The 21,356-nt window shown below is 42.6% G+C and overlaps 2 long non-coding RNA genes across 3 annotated transcripts in view; both read right to left on the bottom strand.

Moving 5' to 3' along the window:
* Positions 1-21,356, bottom strand: part of LOC128021624 (uncharacterized) — a 114,721-nt gene that overhangs the window by 77,975 nt on the left and 15,390 nt on the right. The gene's annotated exons all lie outside the window — the stretch shown is intronic.
* On the bottom strand, positions 7,752-20,357 carry LOC128021623 (uncharacterized). The gene is made up of 3 exons (XR_008185621.1): positions 20,121-20,357; positions 14,527-15,198; positions 7,752-8,430 (listed from the first exon to the last, which is right to left on the bottom strand). It is a non-coding gene; the product is annotated as an uncharacterized LOC128021623 (long non-coding RNA).

A 21,356-nucleotide genomic window follows, 5' to 3' on the forward strand; every position in this document is an offset into this window, starting at 1 on the left:
GCCTTACTTCCTGTCCGCCATTTTGCTTAATGTTGAAAACCTACTTTTTCGAACTCCTCCTAGACCGTTAGCCCAATTTTCACCAAATTTGACGTGCATCATCTTCAGACCATGCTGGCAAAAAGTTATGGATTTTGTGTCGATATACGTAACGGTTCTCATTTAGCGCATCAATGAATTTGCTGGAAGGGTGCCAAAATGCATTTGAGGCTGTATCTCTGCAACACTTTGACATATTTGCACCAAACTTTGTATGTGTCATCGCCACCTCACACTGACCATGCAACATAAATTTGGTAACAGCGCCACCTATTGGTCAAGAGTAATAAACCATTCATTAGCCATTCCCTAGCAACCAAACAGGGTACCCTAGCAACCGTTTTGCATGACCTATATCTCTGCATCAGAACATCGTACAGACATGGCGGTTGGATTTTTTGACTCATGCTAGCACACTGGACTTCCAACATGCTAGTCATGCTAGCAGTGATTAGCTACATGCTAATAGTGATTAGCTAAGTGCTCAAATGGGCTAAGAACTCTATAATAACTACATAGTGACCATCTGTGACAACTACCAACGACCTAGTAACATCATAGCAACCACCCAGGATACCATAGCAACTGCCTAGCAACCAGCCAAAATACCCTAGCAACCGCCTAGCAACACCTTAGCAACCACCCCAAGTACCGTAGCAACTGCCTAGCAACCACCCAGGTTACCATAGCAATCACCCTAGCAACCTCCCCGGGTACCCTAGCAACCACATAGCAACACCCTAGCAACCACCCTGGGTACCTTAGCAACCGCCCTAGCAACCATCATGGTGACCCTAGCAACCGCCCTAGCAACCACCCCAGGTACCCTAGCAACCACATAGCAACGCCCTGGCAACCACCCCGATTACCTTAGCAACCACCCTGGGTACCCTAGCAACGGCCCTAGCAACCATCATGGTGACCCTAGCAACAGCCCTAGCAACCACCCCGGGTACCCTAGCAACCGCATAGCAACACCCTAGCAACCACCCCGATTACCCTAGCAACCACCCTGGGTACCTTAGCAACGGCCCTAGCAACCATCATGGGGACCCTAGCAACCACCCCGGGTACCCTAGCAACCACATAGCAACACCCTAGCAACCACCCCGATTACCCTAGCAACCACCCTGGGTTCCCTAACAACCACCCTAGCAACCATCATGGGGACCCTAGCAACCACCCGGGGGACCCTAGCAACCTCATTGCTACAACCTAGCAACAGAGGGGCGAGTTTTGCCACTGCAAGCACCACTCACATTTTCTTCAGGAAATGTACATTCTAGTTATGTTGGCTTGGCAACAAGCCAACATACTGTTATGCTATTTAAACTTCTTCTTTTTCTTATTATTATTTTTCTGACAGAAATTCTAAACGCTACTCCTCCTAGGGCTTTAAAGCCACAAGCCCCAAACTCGGCAGACACCTGCGGGATAGAGCGGTGCAGGTTGCTATATCTTTTCAGAATGATCAGACTTAAAGTTTTTTTTTTATTAATTTTTAAATGTAAAAACTCATTACCCATAGACTTCCATTGTCTGAGAAAAATCGCGCCCCTACTGGTTGCAATACCCGGAGTTTTGTTTACTTTCACTTTTACATTGGTTAAAAATACAAGTAAATAATACAATTTCCCTCAAACTGACAAGCTAAACCAACATATCTGATTACAGGGGTCAGGGCTCATTAATAATTTATTTCTGGGCAGAGACGAGTCAGACGAGAGAAGAATCACGGCTGGTCAGCTGCTGGAGGCATTGTCTCTTAGAGCTCACAACGAGCGAATTTATTCTTATTTAAGACCTTTTAAAACGGCGATTGCACGCAATCCACACGTTAGAGCACACCAAGAGCTAAATTCAGATGTTTCTGAACTGTTTAAAGTAATAACATGATATATTCGCGGCAGCCAACTGCCCGCGAGCTAGCGATGTATTTCTCTGAACACTTGAAGTCCACAGAGAAATTACAGCCTTTCACATTAAAAAACTGCAGCGAAACGGCACAAAACAATTAGAAGAATATATTATACACATGAAAATGAGTGTTTATATGTGCTTGTGAGATTTATCTGTCAGGCTGAACATCGCAGCGATTGCTCAGCGTTGCATAACATGGTAAAGCAGGGAGCTACACTGAGACCAAAAGGGTCGCATGCATCACTGATTATTTTTGTACCTACTTATGTGTTATGCTATGATTTAATTTGACCATTTATTAAAACAGAAATGTGTATTTTAAGAATACGTTTTATAACGTAAATTATGTCTCTGGCCAAAGAACAGAGAGAAAGACGAGAGAGAAATGAGCGCTTCCAAAAATAATATCACAGCGAATTGCACAAATCCACCCATTAGAACACAACAAGAGCAGAATTCAGGTGTTTTTGAACTGTTTATGTGTGCAAAATGAAATATAATTTGACAGCGTGATACAGCTTATGAATACTGGAAGGAAAAAAAGTCACGACAGCCTTTTAACTCTGGAGTCTATTAACGCATATACGCGTTTTGAGTCATTTTCTCCTGATAACCCCGAAATTTACTTAAATTAAACTTTCAGTTTTAATCGAGCAATACATCAATCGAATCTGTAAAGGGTCTACTTTTTTTTTGGATACAAACATAATAACAACAAAACTTTGTGCACTTATAAAATAAATATAACAAACAAGGTGCAGCCTTGGTCTGCGCTGATCTTCATTTACAAACACGTCATTAAAATGAACTGTAACTCCATGAATATTCAACGAAGAGACATGAGAGATATATCTATAGAAAGCTTGACATGTCTACTTTTAAACAAAACAAGTGCTGCCGAACAAATATTCTGTGATAAAGTAATCCATATCAAAACAACGCGATGTCCATTTTTCACGTCTAATGTGTATGGAAGGCCAAGAGGGTCAAATAGACGTGAATTTTAACGTGTCTCTGTAAAGGGTCTACTTTTTTTGGATACAAACATAATAACAAAACTTTGGGCACTTATAAAATAAAGATAACAAACAAGGTGTGCTGTCTGCAGCCTTGGTCTGCGCTGATCTTCATTTACAAACACGACATTAAAATGAACTGTAACTCCATGAATACTCAACGAAGAGACATGATAGATATATCTATAGAAAACTTGACATGTCTACTTTTAAACCAAACAAGTGCTCCCGAACAAATATTCTGTGATAAAGTAATCCATATCAAAACAACGCAATGTCCTTTTTTCACGTCTAATGTGTATGGAAGGCCAAGAGGGTCAAATATACGTGAAAAATCAGCGGGTATTTAACGTGTATTTCACGTGTTAAATACACGTGAAGTAAACATTAAAAATCAGTTTGAAGAGGTCAATGTCATTGGCTGCTGAGGACTTGGGTCAAACCACTTCTGTGAGCTTAGAGGGCTGTAGGGCTTATTATTTAGTCTTTTTTCTTTTCTGTTTTGTATAGCCTATAGAAATAATATATTTAAGTTTCAGTTTTATGAAATATTTATTTTATAATAAATATTAATAAACATTTTGTGGTGATAGTATAAAGTTTATAAAAGTTACAGTATTTTGTAATGAAACAGGACTTTTTGTTTAGCTCTTGACACGCCTAAGTATACTATAAATAGTGTCCCTTCTTAAATTTTTCAGTAATGTGTGATAACTTAAAATATGTTGTCAGTACTATTAAAATAAGATTAAATTGAATGGTATTTAGGAGATTATGGTTTTTGCGTGACTTTTTTTGCATTCAGCTAGACAACCCTGTCTTAGCTGTTATCATAGCTTAGGCTTTTTATTAAAAAAGAAAACAGCAATGGACCATGGAAAAAGACTGTTGCAGGTGTATTTTTTTATTTACATTACACTTACATTTATTCATTTAGCTGACGCTTTTATCCAAAGCGACTTACAATTGTTATATATGTCAGAGGTCGCACGCCTCTGGAGCAACTAGAGGTTAAGTGTCTTGCTCAGGGACACATTGGTATTTTATGGTATTATTATTTTATTTTTTTGCAGCGGGGCAACTCAAGAATGTTGGGCACACAAGTACTGTGGCTCTTTTGCCCCATGGCCAAGATGGCCAAGCCAACATCAAAGTTAGTTCACTAACTTTTAATTCTAGTTATGTTGGCTTGGCAACAAGCCAACATACTGTTATGCTATTTAAACTTCTTCTTCTTTTTTTTCTTATTATTATTTTTCTGACAGAAATTCTGAACGCTACTCCTCCTAGGGCTTTAAAGCCACAAGCCCCAAACTCTGCAGACACCTGCGGGATAGAGCAGTGCTGGTTGCTATATCTTTTCAGACTGATCAGACTTAAAGTTTTTTTTTTTATTAATTTTTAAATGTCAAATACATTACCCATAGACTTACATTAACTGAGAAAAAATGCGCCCCTAGTTGCAATACCCAAAATTAAGGGAGGAGTCAGAAAGACGTGAGAAGAATCACTGCTGCTCAGCTCAGGCTGTCTCCACGGAGCTCACAACGAGCGAATTCATTCTTATTTAAGACCTTTTAAAACGTCGATTGCACGCAATTCACACGTTAGAACACACCAAGAGCTAAAATCAGATGTTTCTGAACTGTTTAAAGTAATAACATGATATATTCGCGGCAGCGCGACTGCCCGCGAGCTTGCCATGTATTTCTCTGAACACTTGAAGAGAATTTACAGCCTGTCACATTAAAACACTGCAGCGAAACGGCACAAAACAATTAGAAGAATATATTATACACATGAAAATGAGTGTTTATATGTGATTGTGAGATTTTATCTGTCAGGCTGAACCTCACATCAATTGTTATCCATCGTCACAACATGGTAAAGTCATTTATATATATTTTTTAAGAGCTTCTTAAAATAAATATTCCTGCGAATGCACACAATCCACCAATTAGAACACACTAAGAGAAAAATCCGGGGTTTTTTGAGCCGTGTATGTGCGCAAAATGCAATATTTGACATCGCGAAGGGAAAAAAAATCACATGACAGCCGCGTTTCGGGGCGAGATCGGACAAATAAATAGGCTACACATTTCATTCACACTGACAAGCTAAACCAACATATGTTATTATTACCGGGTCAGATCTCATTTATAAATTATGTCTCTGGCCAAAGAACAGCGAGAAAGACGAGAGAGAAAAGAGCGCTTCATCCGCATTTTTAAGCGCTTCCAAAAATAATATCACAGCGAATTGCACTAATCCACCCATTAGAACACAACAAGAGCAGAATTCAGGTGTTTTTGAACTGTTTATGTGTGCAAAATGAAATATAATTTGACAGCATGATACAGCTTATGAATACTTGATTTCTGGGCAGAGAGCAGTCAGAAAGACTAGAGAATAATCACGGCTGCTCAGCTCAGGCTGTCTCCACGGAGCTCGCAACGAGCGAATTTATTCTTATTTAAGACCTTTTGTAATTAAATTATATCGGCGATTGCACGCAATCCACACATTAGAACACACCAATAGCTGAATTCAGATGTTTCTGAACTGTTTAAAGTAATAACATGATATATTCGCGGCAGCGCGACTGCCCGCGAGCTCGCCATGTATTTCTCTGAACAAGTCTAAATAGATAATTCACAGCCTTTCACATTAAAACCCTGCAGCGAAACGGCACAAAACAATTAGAAGAATATATTATACACATGAAAATGAGTGTTTATATGTGCTTGTGAGATTTTATCTGTCAGGCTGAAGTTCTGAACGTCACATCAATTGCTATCCATCGTCACAACATGATAAAGTCATTTATATATATTTTTAAGAGCTTCTTAAAATATTAATGCACACAATCCACTCATTAGAACAAAACAAGAGCACAATCCAGGTGTTTGTTGAGCCGTGCAAAACGAAATATCATTTGACATCGAGGGGAAAAAAGTAACTGTAACTCCATGAATACTCAACGAAGAGACAGAGATATATCTATAGAAAGCTTGACATGTCTACTTTTAAACCAAACAAGTGCTGCCGAACAAATTTTCTGTGATAAAGTAATCCATATCAAAACAACGCAATGTCCTTTTTTCACGTCTCAAGTGTGGAAGGCCAAGAGGGTCAAATACACGTGAATTTTAACGTGTCTCTGTAAAGGGTCTACTTTTTTTGGATACAAACATAATAACAACAAAACTTTGGGCACTTATAAAATAAAGATAACAAACAAGGTGTGCTGTCTGCAGCCTTGGTCTGCGCTGATCTTCATTTACAAACACGTCATTAAAATGAACTGTAACTCCATGAATACTCAACGAAGAGACATGAGAGATATATCTATAGAAAGCTTGACATGTCTACTTTTCTAAACAAGTGCTCCCGAACAAATATTCTGTGATAAAGTAATCCATATCAAAACAAAGCGATGTCCTTTTTTTCACGTCTCCTTTCATTATATCTAATGTGTATGGAAGGCCAACAGGGTCAAATACACGTGAATTTTAACGTGTCAACAACACGTTAAATACGTGTATTTCATGCGTAGACAACACGTATTTAATATTATTTATTTATCGGCGCTGCACAACATGGTAAAGTAATTTATATATTTTTTAAAGAGCTTCTTAAAATACTATATTACTCCAATGTTATACCCAATATTATTTAACGTGTTAAATAGTGTTGTTTACAAGTGAAAAATCAGCGGGTATTTAAAATGTATTTCACGTGAAATACACTGACCTTTTCAAACAGATTTTTAAGGTGTACTTCAATGTCATTGGCTGCTGAGGACTTGGGTCAAACCACTTCTGTGAGCTTAGTGGTTGGGGTGTACCATTCATAGACAGGCAACCACCATTTAACATGCTATAGATCAGCTTATTCAGCCTTATTATTTAGTCTTTTTTCTTTTCTGTTTTGTATAGCCTATAGAAATAATATATTTAAGTTTCAGTTTTATGAAATATTTATTTTATAATAAATAGTAATTAAAATGTTGTGGTGATAGTATAAAGTTTATAAAAGTTACAGTATTTTGTAATGAAACATGACTTTTTGTTAAGCTCTTGACTCACCGAAGTATACTATATATAGTGTCCCTTCTTTAATTTTTCAATAATGTATGATAATTTAAAATATGTTGTCAGTACTATTAAAATAAGATTAAATTGAATGGTATTTAGGAGATTATGGTTTTTGCATGACTTATTTCACATTCAACTAGACAACCCTGTCGTAGCTGTTATCATAGCCTAGGCTTTTTATTAAAAAAGAAAAAAGCAAGGGACCATGGAAAAAGACTGTTGCAGGTGTATTTTTTTATGGTATTATTATTTTATTTTTTTTGCAGCAGGGCAACTCAAGAATGTTGGGCACACAAGTACTGTGGCTCTTTTGCCCCATGGCCAAGATGGCCAAGCCAACATCAAAGTTAGTTCGCTAACTTTTAATTCTAGTTATTATTAGTGGTGCTTGCCGGAGGCAAGGCACTACTATTATTATCTCACATACTTATTATTAGTGGTGCTTGCCGGAGGCAAGGCATCACTATTACTATCTCACATACTTATTAGTGGTGCTTGCCGGAGGCAAAGCACTACTACTATTATCTCACATACTTATTATTATTCTGCTTCTTATAGATCCGTACAAATTTCGGCGCGTAACTAGTCCCGCAGTTTTCGTCACAGACCAACGAAACAGGCGTCAAATCGTGCGGCCTAATCGGGAATGGTGTGCTATGACTTTTATAAGTGATCGGGCGTACGATGTTCGTCCGGCGGGCGATAAATCGGGCGATAAATCCCATAGACAATGCATTGCGGCCAACTTTGACGGATCGTAGCTCCGAGTGAGAATTTCGCAGAAACATGTGAATCACCACATTTGGAGAGGCTATCAGGCTGTGCGCGATCATACCCCGCAATGGGGTATAAGTTGTACCCCTGGGGCGCAAGAGCCCCCCAAAGTTGCCCCATACTAAGCCAATGGTGAGGGATCGCCCATGAAACAATGTGTTTTTCCTACTGTGGGAAATTACATAGGGATTTTGCATTGAACATAACTATGGATCACATAGTCATAGAGACAAGGGGGTGGACTCATTTGAATCAGGCAACCAATCAGACTCTCATGATCATTATGAAGCTATCAAGCCACGCCCTAGCAACCATATAGAGCACCATAGCAACAAGCTCCATAGACTTCCATTGAAAAATATAAAATGAATAACTTTGGATAGAAGTGTCATAGAAACATGAGGGCTGGCTCGTTTGACTCGGGGCAGCAAATGGCCAATCACAAATCACCTTCAACACTTCATAGCCACGCCCTAGCAACCATTTGGACCTCCCTAGCGACCAAAAGCATAGAGAGATATCTTCAAATCTGAATATCATAAAGGCATGGGGGTTGGTTTATATCATTCATACTAGCAAGCAGACTTCGGAGTATCATCATTGGAAGTTGCCAGGCCACTCCCTAGCAACCAAACACAGTGCCCTAGCAACCGTTTTGCAAGATCTATATCTCTGCATCAGAACATCGTAGAGGCATGGGGGTTGGTTTATATTGGCAAGCAGCCTTTGGAGTATCACCATTGGCAGCTGCCAAGCCACTCCATAGCAACCAAATGAAGTACCCTAGCAACCGTTTTGCACGACCTATATCTCTGCATCAGAACATCGTACAGACATGGTGGTTGGATTTTTTGACTCATGCTAGCACACTGGACTTCCAACATGCTAGTCATGCTAGCAGTGATTAGCTACATGCTAATAGTGATTAGCTAAGTGTTCAAATGGGCTAAGAACTCTATAATAAATACATAGTGACCATCTGTGACAACTACCAACCACCAAGTAACATCATAGCAACCACCCTGGTTACCATAGCAACTGCCTAGCAACCACCCCGGGTACCCTAGCAACCACATAGCAACACCCTAGCAACCACCCCGATTACCCTAGCAACCACCCTGGGTTCCTTAGCAACGGCCCTAGCAACCATCATGGGGATCCTAGCAACCGCCCTAGCAACCACCCCAGGTACCCTAGCAACCACATAGCAACACCCTAGCAACCGCCCCGATTACCCTAGCAACCACTCTGGGTACCCTAGCAACGGCCATAGCAACCATCATGGGGACCCTAGCAACCGCCCTAGCAACCACCCCGGGTACCCTAGCAACCACATAGCAACACCCTAGCAACCGCCCCGATTACCCTAGCAACCAACCTGGGTACCTTAGCAACGGCCCTAGCAACCATCATGGAGACCATAGCAACCGCACTAGCAACCACCCCAGTTACCCTAGCAACCACATAGCAACACCCTAGCAACCACCCTGAGTACCCTAGCAACGGCCCTAGCAACCATCATGGGGACCCTAGCAACCACCCTAGCAACCACCCCGGGTACCCTAGCAACCACATAGCAACACCCTAGCAACCACCCCGATTACCCTAGCAACCACCCTGGGTACCCTAGCAACGGCCCTAGCAACCATCATAGGGACCCTAGCAACCACCCCGGGTACCCTAGCAACCACACCTTAGCAACAGAGGGGCGAGTTTTGCCACTGCAAGCACCACTCACATTTTCTTCAGGAAATGTACTTTCTAGTTAGTGGTGCTTGCCGGAGGCAAGGCACTACTATTATTATCTCACATACTTATTATTATTCTTATTCTTATAGATTCCGTACAAATTTCGGCGCGTAACTAGTCCCGCAGCTTTTGTCACAGACCCGCAAAAGTGACGTCAAATCGTGCGGCCTATTCGGGAATGGTGTGCTATGACTTTTATAAGCGATCGGGTGTACGATGTTCGTCCGGCGGGCGAAAAATCGGGCGATAAAACCCATAGACTTAACATTGGGGTCAACTTTGACAGAACGTAGCTCTGAGAGAGAATTTCGCAGAAACACGTGAATCACCACATTTGGAGAGGCTATCAGGCTGTGCGAGAACATACCCAGCAGGGGGGTATAAGTTGTACCCCTGGGGCGCAAGAGACCCCCAAATTTGCCCCTAATACAAAGTATAGGGAGGACTTTTCCTGCTATGGGACATCACAAAGGGATTTTGTATTGAACATAACTCTGGATCACAGTGTCATAGAGACAAAGGGGTGTGCTCATTTGAATCAAGCAACCAATCAGACTCTCAGGATCACTGTGAATCTATCAAGCCACGCCCTAGCAACCATATAGAGCGCCATAGCAACAAGCCCCATAGACTTCCATTGAAAAAGATCAAATGAATAACTTTGGATAGAAGTGTCATAGAAACATCAGGGTGGGCTCATTTGACTCGAGCAGCAAACGGCCAATCATGTATCTCCTTCAAGACAACCTAGCCACGCCCTAGCAACCATTAAGAGCTACCTAGCAACCCAAAGTATAGAGAGATATCTTAACATCTGAAAGACATAGAAGCATGGGGGTTGGTTTATATTAGCAAGCAACCATTGGAGTATCGTCATTGGCAGCTGCCAGGCCACTCCATAGCAACCAAATGGAGTACCTTAGCAACCGTTTTGCAAGATCTATATCTCTGCATCAGAACATCGTAGAGGCATGGGGGTTGGTTTATATTGGCGAGCAGCCTTTGGAGTATCACCATTGGCAGCTGCCAAGCCACTCCATAGCAACCAAATGGAGTACCCTAGCAACCGTTTTGCACGACCTATATCTCTGCATCAGAACATCGTACAGACATGGCGGTTGGATGTTTTGACTCATGCTAGCACACTGGACTTCCAACATGCTAGTCATGCTAGCAGTGATTAGCTACATGCTAATAGTGATTAGCTAAGTGCTCAAATGGGCTAAGAACTCTATAATAACTACATAGTGACTATCTGTGACAACTACCCACCACCTAGTAACATCATAGCAACCACCCAGGATACCATAGCAACTGCCTAGCAACCAGCCAAAACACCCTAGCAACCGCCTAGCAACACCTTAGCAACCACCCCAAGTACCGTAGCAACTGCCTAGCAACCACCCAGGTTACCATAGCAACCGCCGTAGCAACCACCCCGGTTACCCTAGCAACCACATAGCAACACCCTAGCAACTGCCCCAATTACCCTAGCAACCACCCTGGGTACCTTAGCAACGGCCCTAGCAACCGTCATGGGGACCCTAGCAACCGCCCTAGCAACCACCCCGGGTACCCTAGCAACCACATAGCAACACCCTAGCAACCACCCCGATTACCCTAGCAACCACCCTGAGTACCCTAGCAACGGTCCTAGCAACCATCATGGGGACCCTAGCAACCGCCCTAGCAACCACCCCGGGTACCCTAGCAACCACATAGCAACACCCTAGCAACCACCCCGATTACCCTAGCAACCACCCTGGGTACCCTAGCAACGGCCCTAGCAACCATCCTGGGGACCCTAGCAACCACCCAGATTACCCTAGCAACCACCGAGGGTACCTTAGCAACCATCATGGGGACCCTAGCAACCGCCCTAGCAACCACCCAGGGTACCTTAGCAACCACCGTAGCAACCTCATTGCAACAGCCTAGCAACAGAGGGGCGAGTTTTGCCACTGCAAGCACCACTCACATTTTCTTCAGGAAATGTACCTTCTAGTTAGTGGTGCTTGCCGGAGGCAAAGCACTACTACTATTATCTCACATACTTATTAGTGGTGCTTGCCGTAGGCAAAGCATCACTATTATTATCTCACATACTTATTATTCTTATTATTCTTCTTCCGCCAGAATTTCGGCGCGTAACTAGTCCCGCAGTTTTCGTCACAGACCAACGAAACAGGCGTCAAATCGTGCGGCCTATTCGGGAATGGTGTGCTATGACTTTTATAAGCGATCGGGCGTACGATGTTCGTACACCGGGCGAAAAAACGGGTGAAAAATCCCATAGACAATGCATTACGGCCAACTTTGACGGAACGTAGCTCCGAGAGAGAATATCGCAGAAACACGCGAATCACCACATTTGGAGAGGCTATCAGGCTGTGCGCGATCATACCCCGCAATGGGGTATAAGTTGTACCCCTGGGGCGCAAGAGCCCCCCAAAGTTGCCCCATACTAAGCCAATGGGGAGGGATCGCCCATGAAACAATGTGTTTTTCTTACTGTGGGAAATTACATAGGGATTTTGCATTGAACATAACTATGGATCACATAGTCATAGAGACAAGGGGGTGGGCTCATTTGAATCAGGCAACCAATCAGACTCTCGGGATCATTATGAAGCTATCAAACCACGCCCTAGCAACCATATAGAGCACCATAGCAACAAGCTCCATAGACTTCCATTGAAAAATATAAAATGAATAACTTTTGATAGAAGTGTCATAGAAACATGAGGGTGGGCTCGTTTGACTCGGGCAGCAAACGGCCAATCATGTATCTCCTTCAAGACCACCTAGCCACGCCCTAGCAACCATTAAGAGCTACCTAGCAACCCAAAGTATATAGAGATATCTTAACATCTAAAAGACATAGAAGCATGGGGGTTGGTTTATATTAGCAAGCAACCATTGGAGTATCATCATTGGCAGCTGCCAGGCCACTCCCTAGCAACCAAACACAATACCCTAGCAACCGTTTTGCAAGATCTATATCTCTTCATCAGAACATCGTAGAGGCATGGGGGTTGGTTTATATTGGCCAGCAGCCTTTGGAGTATCACCATTGGCAGCTGCCAAGCCACTCCATAGCAACCAAACGGAGTACCCTAGCAACCGTTTTGCACGACCTATATCTCTGCATCAGAACATCGTACAGACATGGCGGTTGGATTTTTTGACTCATGCTAGCACACTGGACTTCCAACATGCTAGTCATGCTAGCAGTGATTAGCTACATGCTAATAGTGATTAGCTAAGTGCTCAAATGGGCTAAGAACTCTATAATAACTACATAGTGACCATCTGTGACAACAAACAACCACCTAGTAACATCATAGCAACCACCCAGGAGACCATAGCAACTGCCTAGCAACCAGCCAAAACACCCTAGCAACCGCCTAGCAACACCTTAGCAACCACCCCAAGTACCGTAGCAACTGCCCAGCAACCACCCAGGTTACCATGGCAACCGCCCTAGCAACCCCCCGGGTACCCTAGCAACCGCATAGCAACACCCTAGCAACCGCCCCGATTACCCTAGCAACCACCCTGGGTACCTTAGCAACGGCCCTAGCAATCATCATGGGGACCCTAGCAACCGCCCTAACAACCACCCCGGGTACCCTAGCAACCGCATAGCAACACCCTAGCAACCGCCCCGATTACCCTAGCAACCACCCTGGGTACCTTAGCAACGGCCCTAGCAACCATCATGGGGACCCTAGCAACCGCCCTAGCAACCACCCCGGGTACCCTAGCAACCACATAGCAACACCCTAGCAACCGCCCCGATTACCCTAGCAACCACCCTGGGTACCCTAGCAACGGCCCTAGCAACCATCATGGGGACCCTAGCAACCGCCCTAGCAACCACCCCGGGTACCCTAGCAACCACATAGCAACACCCTAGCAACCGCCCCGATTACCCTAGCAACCACCATGGGTACCTTAGCAACGGCCCTAGCAACCATCATGGGGACCCTAGCAACCAACCCGAGTACCCTAGCAACCACCCTAGCAACCTCATTACAACACCCTATGGCAACAGAGGGCGAGTTTTGCCACTGCAAGCACCACTCACATTTTCTTCAGGAAATGTACCTTCTAGTTATTCTTATACTTATTATTATTCTTCCGTACAAATTTCGGCGCGTAACTAGTCCCGCAGTTTTCGTCACAGACCCGCAAAAGAGGCGTCAAATCGTGCGGCCTAGTCGGGAATGGTGTGCTATGACTTTTATAAGCGATCGGGCGTACGATGTTCGTACACCGGGCGAAAAATCGGGCGAAAAATCCCATAGACAATGCATTGCGGCCAACTTTGACGGATCGTAGCTCCGAGAGAGAATTTCGCAGAAACATGTGAATCACCACATTTGGAGAGGCTATCAGGCTGTGCGCGATCATACCCCGACATGGGGTATAAGTTGTACCCCTGGGGTGCTAGAGACCCCCAAAGTTGCCCCATAGACATAGTATGGTGCGGGATCGCCCATGAAACACTGTGTTTTTCCTACTGTGGGAAATTACATAGGGATATTGCATTGAACATAACTATGGATCACAGTGTCATAGAGACAAGGGGGTGGGCTCATTTGAATCAGGCAACCAATCAGTCTCTCAGGATCACTGTGAATCTATCAAGCCACGCCCTAGCAACCATATAGAGCACCATAGCAACAAGCTCCATAGACTTCCATTGAAAAAGATCAAATGAATAACTTTGGATAGAAGTGTCATAGAAACATGAGGGTGGGCTCGTTTGACTCGGGCAGCAAACGGCCAATCATGTATCTCCTTCAAGACAACCTAGCCACGCCCTAGCAACCATTAAGAGCTACCTAGCAACCCAAAGTATAGAGAGATATCTTAACATCTGAAAGACATAGAAGCATGGGGGTTGGTTTATATTAGCAAGCAACCATTGGAGTATCATCATTGGCAGCTGCCAGGCCACTCCCTAGCAACCAAACACAGTACCCTAGCAACCGTTTTGCAAGATCTATATCTCCGCATCAGAACATCGTAGAGGCATGGGGGTTGGTTTATATTGGCGAGCAGCCTTTGGAGTATCACCATTGGCAGCTGCCAGGCCACTCCATAGCAACCAAACGGAGTACCCTAGCAACCGTTTTGCACGACCTATATCTCTGCATCAGAACATCGTACAGACATGGCGGTTGGATTTTTTGACTCATGCTAGCACACTGGACTTCCAACATGCTAGTCATGCTAGCAGTGATTAGCTACATGCTAATAGTGATTAGCTAAGTGCTCAAATGGGCTAAGAACTCTATAATAACTACATAGTGACCATCTGTGACAACTACCAACCACCTAGTAACATCATAACAACCACCCTGGTTACCATAGCAACTGCCTAGCAACCACTCCGGGTACCCTAGCAACCACATAGCAACACCCTAGCAACCGCCCCAATTACCCTAGCAACCACCCTGGGTACCCTAGCAACGTCCCTAGCAACCATCATGGGGACCCTAGCAACAGCCCTAGCAACCACCCCGGGTACCCTAGCAACCACATAGCAACACCCTAGCAACCGCCCCAATTACCCTAGCAACCACCCTGGGTACCTTAGCAACGGCCCTAGCAACCATCATGGGGACCATAGCAACCGCCCTAGCAACCACCCCGGGTACCCTAGCAACCACATAGCAACACCCTAGCAACCGCCTCGATTACCCTAGCAACCACCCTGAGTACCCTAGCAACGGCCCTAGCAACCACCCCGGGTACCCTAGCAACCACATAGCAAGACCCTAGCAACCATTCAGATTACCCTAGCAACCACCCTGGGTACCTTAGCAACCATCATGGGGACCCTAGCAACCGCCCTAGCAACCACCCAGGGTACCTTAGCAACCACCGTAGCAACCTCACTGCAACAACCTAGCAACAGGGCGCCGAGTTTTGCCACTGCAAGCACCACTCACATTTTCTTCAGGAAATGTACCTTCTAGTTATGTTGGCTTGGCAACAAGCCAACATACTGTTATGCTATTTAAACTTCTTATTTTTATTTTTTTTCTTATTATTTTTCTGAGCAATGTCAAACGCTACTCCTCCTAGGGCTTTAAAGCCACAAGCCCCAAACTCGGCAGACACCTGCGGGATAGAGCGGTGCAGGTTGCTATATCTTTTCAGAATGATCAGACTTAAAGTTTTTTTTTTATTAATTTTTAAATGTAAAAACTCATTACCCATAGACTTCCATTGTCTGAGAAAAATCGCGCCCCTACTGGTTGCAATACCCGGAGTTTTGTTTACTTTCACTTTTACATTGGTTAAAAATACAAGTAAATAATACAATTTCCCTCAAACTGACAAGCTAAACCAACATATCTGATTACAGGGGTCAGGGCTCATTAATAATTTATTTCTGGCCAGAGACCAGTCAGACGAGAGAAGAATCACGGCTGGTCAGCTGCTGGAGGCATTGTCTCTTAGAGCTCACAACGAGCGAATTTATTCTTATTTAAGACCTTTTAAAACGGCGATTGCACGCAATCCACACGTTAGAGCACACCAAGAGCTAAATTCAGATGTTTCTGAACTGTTTAAAGTAATAACATGATATATTCGCGGCAGCCAACTGCCCGCGAGCTAGCGATGTATTTCTCTGAACACTTGAAGTCCACAGAGAAATTACAGCCTTTCACATTAAAACACTGCAGCGAAACGGCACAAAACAATTAGAAGAATATATTATACACATGAAAATGAGTGTTTATATGTGCTTGTGAGATTTATCTGTCAGGCTGAACATCGCAGCGATTGCTCAGCGTTGCATAACATGGTAAAGCAGGGAGCTACACTGAGACCAAAAGGGTCGCATGCATCACTGATTATTTTTGTACCTACTTATGTGTTATGCTATGATTTAATATGGCCATTTATTAAAACAGAAATGTGTATTTTAAGAATACGTTTTATAACGTAAATTATGTCTCTGGCCAAAGAACAGAGAGAAAGACGAGAGAGAAATGAGCGCTTCCAAAAATAATATCACAGCGAATTGCACGAATCCACCCATTAGAACACAACAAGAGCAGAATTCAGGTGTTTTTGAACTGTTTATGTGGGCAAAATGAAATATAATTTGACAGCGTGATACAGCTTATGAATACTGGAAGGAAAAAAAGTCACGACAGCCTTTTAACTCTGGAGTCTATTAACGCATATACGCGTTTTGAGTCATTTTCTCCTGATAACCCCGAAATTTACTTAAATTAAACTTTCAGTTTTAATCGAGCAATACATCAATCGAATCTGTAAAGGGTCTACTTTTTTTTGGATACAAACATAATAACAACAAAACTTTGTGCACTTATAAAATAAATATAACAAACAAGGTGCAGCCTTGGTCTGCGCTGATCTTCATTTACAAACACGTCATTAAAATGAACTGTAACTCCATGAATATTCAACGAAGAGACATGAGAGATATATCTATAGAAAGCTTGACATGTCTACTTTTAAACAAAACAAGTGCTGCCGAACAAATATTCTGTGATAAAGTAATCCATATCAAAACAACGCGATGTCCATTTTTCACGTCTAATGTGTATGGAAGGCCAAGAGGGTCAAATAGACGTGAATTTTAACGTGTCTCTGTAAAGGGTCTACTTTTTTTGGATACAAACATAATAACAACAAAACTTTGGGCACTTATAAAATAAAGATAACAAACAAGGTGTGCTGTCTGCAGCCTTGGTCTGCGCTGATCTTCATTTACAAACACGACATTAAAATGAACTGTAACTCCATGAATACTCAACGAAGAGACATGATAGATATATCTATAGAAAACTTGACATGTCTACTTTTAAACCAAACAAGTGCTCCCGAACAAATATTCTGTGATAAAGTAATCCATATCAAAACAACGCAATGTCCTTTTTTCACGTCTACTGTGTATGGAAGGCCAAGAGGGTCAAATATACGTGAAAAATCAGCGGGTATTTAACGTGTATTTCACGTGTTAAATACACGTGAAGTAAACGTTAAAAATCAGTTTGAAGAGGTCAATGTCATTGGCTGCTGAGGACTTGGGTCAAACCACTTCTGTGAGCTTAGAGGGCTGTAGGCTACCATTCATAGACAGGCAACCACCATTTAACATGCTATAGATCAGCTTATTCAGCCTTATTATTTAGTCTTTTTTCTTTTCTGTTTTGTATAGCCTATAGAAATAATATATTTAAGTTTCAGTTTTATGAAATATTTATTTTATAATAAATATTAATAAACATTTTGTGGTGATAGTATAAAGTTTATAAAAGTTACAGTATTTTGTAATGAAACAGGACTTTTTGTTTAGCTCTTGACACGCCTAAGTATACTATAAATAGTGTCCCTTCTTAAATTTTTCAGTAATGTGTGATAACTTAAAATATGTTGTCAGTACTATTAAAATAACATTAAATTGAATGGTATTTAGGAGATTATGGTTTTTGCGTGACTTTTTTTGCATTCAGCTAGACAACCCTGTCTTAGCTGTTATCATAGCTTAGGCTTTTTATTAAAAAAGAAAACAGCAATGGACCATGGAAAAAGACTGTTGCAGGTGTATTTTTTTATTTACATTACACTTACATTTATTCATTTAGCTGACGCTTTTATCCAAAGCGACTTACAATTGTTATATATGTCAGAGGTCGCACGCCTCTGGAGCAACTAGAGGTTAAGTGTCTTGCTCAGGGACACATTGGTATTTTATGGTATTATTATTTTATTTTTTTGCAGCGGGGCAACTCAAGAATGTTGGGCACACAAGTACTGTGGCTCTTTTGCCCCATGGCCAAGATGGCCAAGCCAACATCAAAGTTAGTTCACTAACTTTTAATTCTAGTTAGTGGTGCTTGCCGGAGGCAAAGCATCACTATTATTATCTCACATACTTATTATTATTCTTCCTACTTCTTCCGTACAAAACTTCGGCGCGTAACTCGTCCCGCAATTTTTGTCACAGACCAACGAAACAGGCGTCAAATCGTGCGGCCTATTGAGGAGAGGTGTGCTATGACTTTTATAAGCGATCGGGCGTACGATGTTCGTACACCGGGCGAAAAATCGGCCGAAAAACGTCCCATAGGAAATGCATTAAAAAAAAATTTGACGGAGCATAGCTCTGAGAGAGAATTTCGCAGAAACACGTGAATCACCACATTTGGAGAGGCTATAAGGCTGTGCGAGAACATACCCCCAAGTGGGGTAAAAGTTGTACCCCTGGGGGGCTAGAGACCCCCAAATTTGCCCCATAGACATACAATGGTAAGGGATCGCCCATGAAACACTGTGTTTTTCCTACTGTGGGAAATTACATAGGGATATTGTATTAAACATAACTCTGCATCACAGTGTCATAATGACAAGGGGGTGGGCTCATTTGAATCAGGCAACCAATCAGTCTCTCAGGATCACTGTGAATCTATCAAGCCACGCCCTAGCAACCATATAGAGCACCATAGCAACAAGCCCCATAGACTTCCATTGAAAAAGATAAAATGAATAACTTTGGATAGAAGTGTGATAGAAACATGAGGGTGGGCTCGTATGACTTGGGCAGCAAACGGCCAATCATGTATCTCCTTCAAGACAACCTAGCCACGCCCTAGCAACCATTAAGAGCTACCTAGCAACCCAAAGTATAGAGAGATATCTTAACATCTGAAAGACATAGAAGCATGGGGGTTGGTTTATATTAGCAAGCAACCATTGGAGTATCATCATTGGCAGCTGCCAGGCCACTCCCTAGCAACCAAACACAGTACCCTAGCAACCGTTTTGCAAGATCTATATCTCCGCATCAGAACATCGTAGAGGCATGGGGGTTGGTTTATATTGGCGAGCAGCCTTTGGAGTATCACCATTGGCAGCTGCCAAGCCACTCCATAGCAACCAAACGGAGTACCCTAGCAACCGTTTTGCACGACCTATATCTCTGCATCAGAACATCGTACAGACATGGCGGTTGGATTTTTTGACTCATGCTAGGACACTGGACTTCCAACATGCTAGTCATGCTAGCAGTGATTAGCTACATGCTAATAGTGATTAGCTAAGTGCTCAAATGGGCTAAGAACTCTATAATAACTACATAGTGACCATCTGTGACAACTACCGACCACCTAGCAACATCATAGCAACCACCCAGGAGACCATAGCAACTGCCTAGCAACCAGCCAAAACACCCTAGCAACCGCCTAGCAACACCTTAGCAACCACCCCAAGTACCGTAGCAACTGCCTAGCAACCACCCAGGTTACCATAGCAACCGCCCTAGCAACCACCCCGGGTACCCTAGCAACCACATAGCAACACCCTAGCAACCGCCCCAAATACCCTAGCAACCACCCTGGGTACCTTAGCAACGGCCCTAGCAACCATCATGGGGACCTTAGCAACCGCCCTAGCAACCACCCCGGGTACCCTAGCAACCACATAGCAACACCCTAGCAACCGCCCCGATTACCCTAGCAACCACCCTGGGTACCCTAGCAACGGCCCTAGCAACCATCATGGGGACCCTAGCAACTGCCCTAGCAACCACCCCGGGTACCCTAGCAACCACATAGCAACACCCTAGCAACCATCCCGATTACCCTAGCAACCACCCTGGGTACCTTAGCAACGGCCCTAGCAACCATCATGGGGACCCTAGCAACCGCCCTAGCAACCATCCCATGTACCGTAGCAACCAACCCGGGAACCCTAGCAACCACCCTAGCAACCTCATTACAACACCCTATAGCAACAGAGGGCGAGTTTTGCCACTGCAAGCACCACTCACATTTTCTTCAGGAAATGTACCTTCTAGTTAAGTTGGCTTGAGAAAGCCAACTTACTGATATTCTATTTAAACTTATTATTATTATTCTTCTGAGACAAAATTATCAACTCTAACTCCTCCTAGAGCTTTAACTCTACAGACTCCAAACTCGGACCAGCTCTTCAGACTGATCTCGCCGGGTGTGCTATATCTTTTCTAACTGATCGGACTTACGGTTTTCATAAAAATAACGATTAAATATCATAAAAATCCCATAGACTTACATTGAAAAGCCTCTGCTCAACTGAACATTCCGTCAAACTCCAACTGTCAAAAATTCAAATCTAAACACACTGAAGCCCATTAGACTCAATCAGACTAACCTATGTACTATTACTAACCCATTCAAACTCATTCAAACTAATCTATCTATCTATCTATCTATCTATCTATCTATCTATCTATCTATCTATCTATCTATATTCAAACTCATCTATCTATCTATCTATCTATCTATCTATCTATCTATCTATCTATCTATCTATCTATATTCAAACTCATCTATCTATCTATCTATCTATCTACTAACTGTTTCTATCTATCTATCTATCTATCATCAAACTCATCTATCTATAATCAAACTCATCTATCTATCTATCTATCTATCTATCTATCTATCTATCTATCTATCTATCTATCTATCTATCTATCTATCTATAATCAAACTCATCTATCTATAATCAAGCTCATCTATCTATCTATCTATCTATCTATCTATCTATCTATCTATCTATCTATAATCAAACTCATCTATCTATCTATAATCAAACTCATCTATCTATCTATATATCTTTCTATCTATCTATCTTCAAACTCATCTATCTATCTATCTATAATCAAACTCATCTATCTATCTATCTATAATCAAACTCATCTATCTATCTATCTATAATCAAACTC

This window comes from Carassius gibelio, chromosome A10, assembly GCF_023724105.1.
Source record: "Carassius gibelio isolate Cgi1373 ecotype wild population from Czech Republic chromosome A10, carGib1.2-hapl.c, whole genome shotgun sequence".
Taxonomy (NCBI): domain Eukaryota; kingdom Metazoa; phylum Chordata; class Actinopteri; order Cypriniformes; family Cyprinidae; genus Carassius; species Carassius gibelio.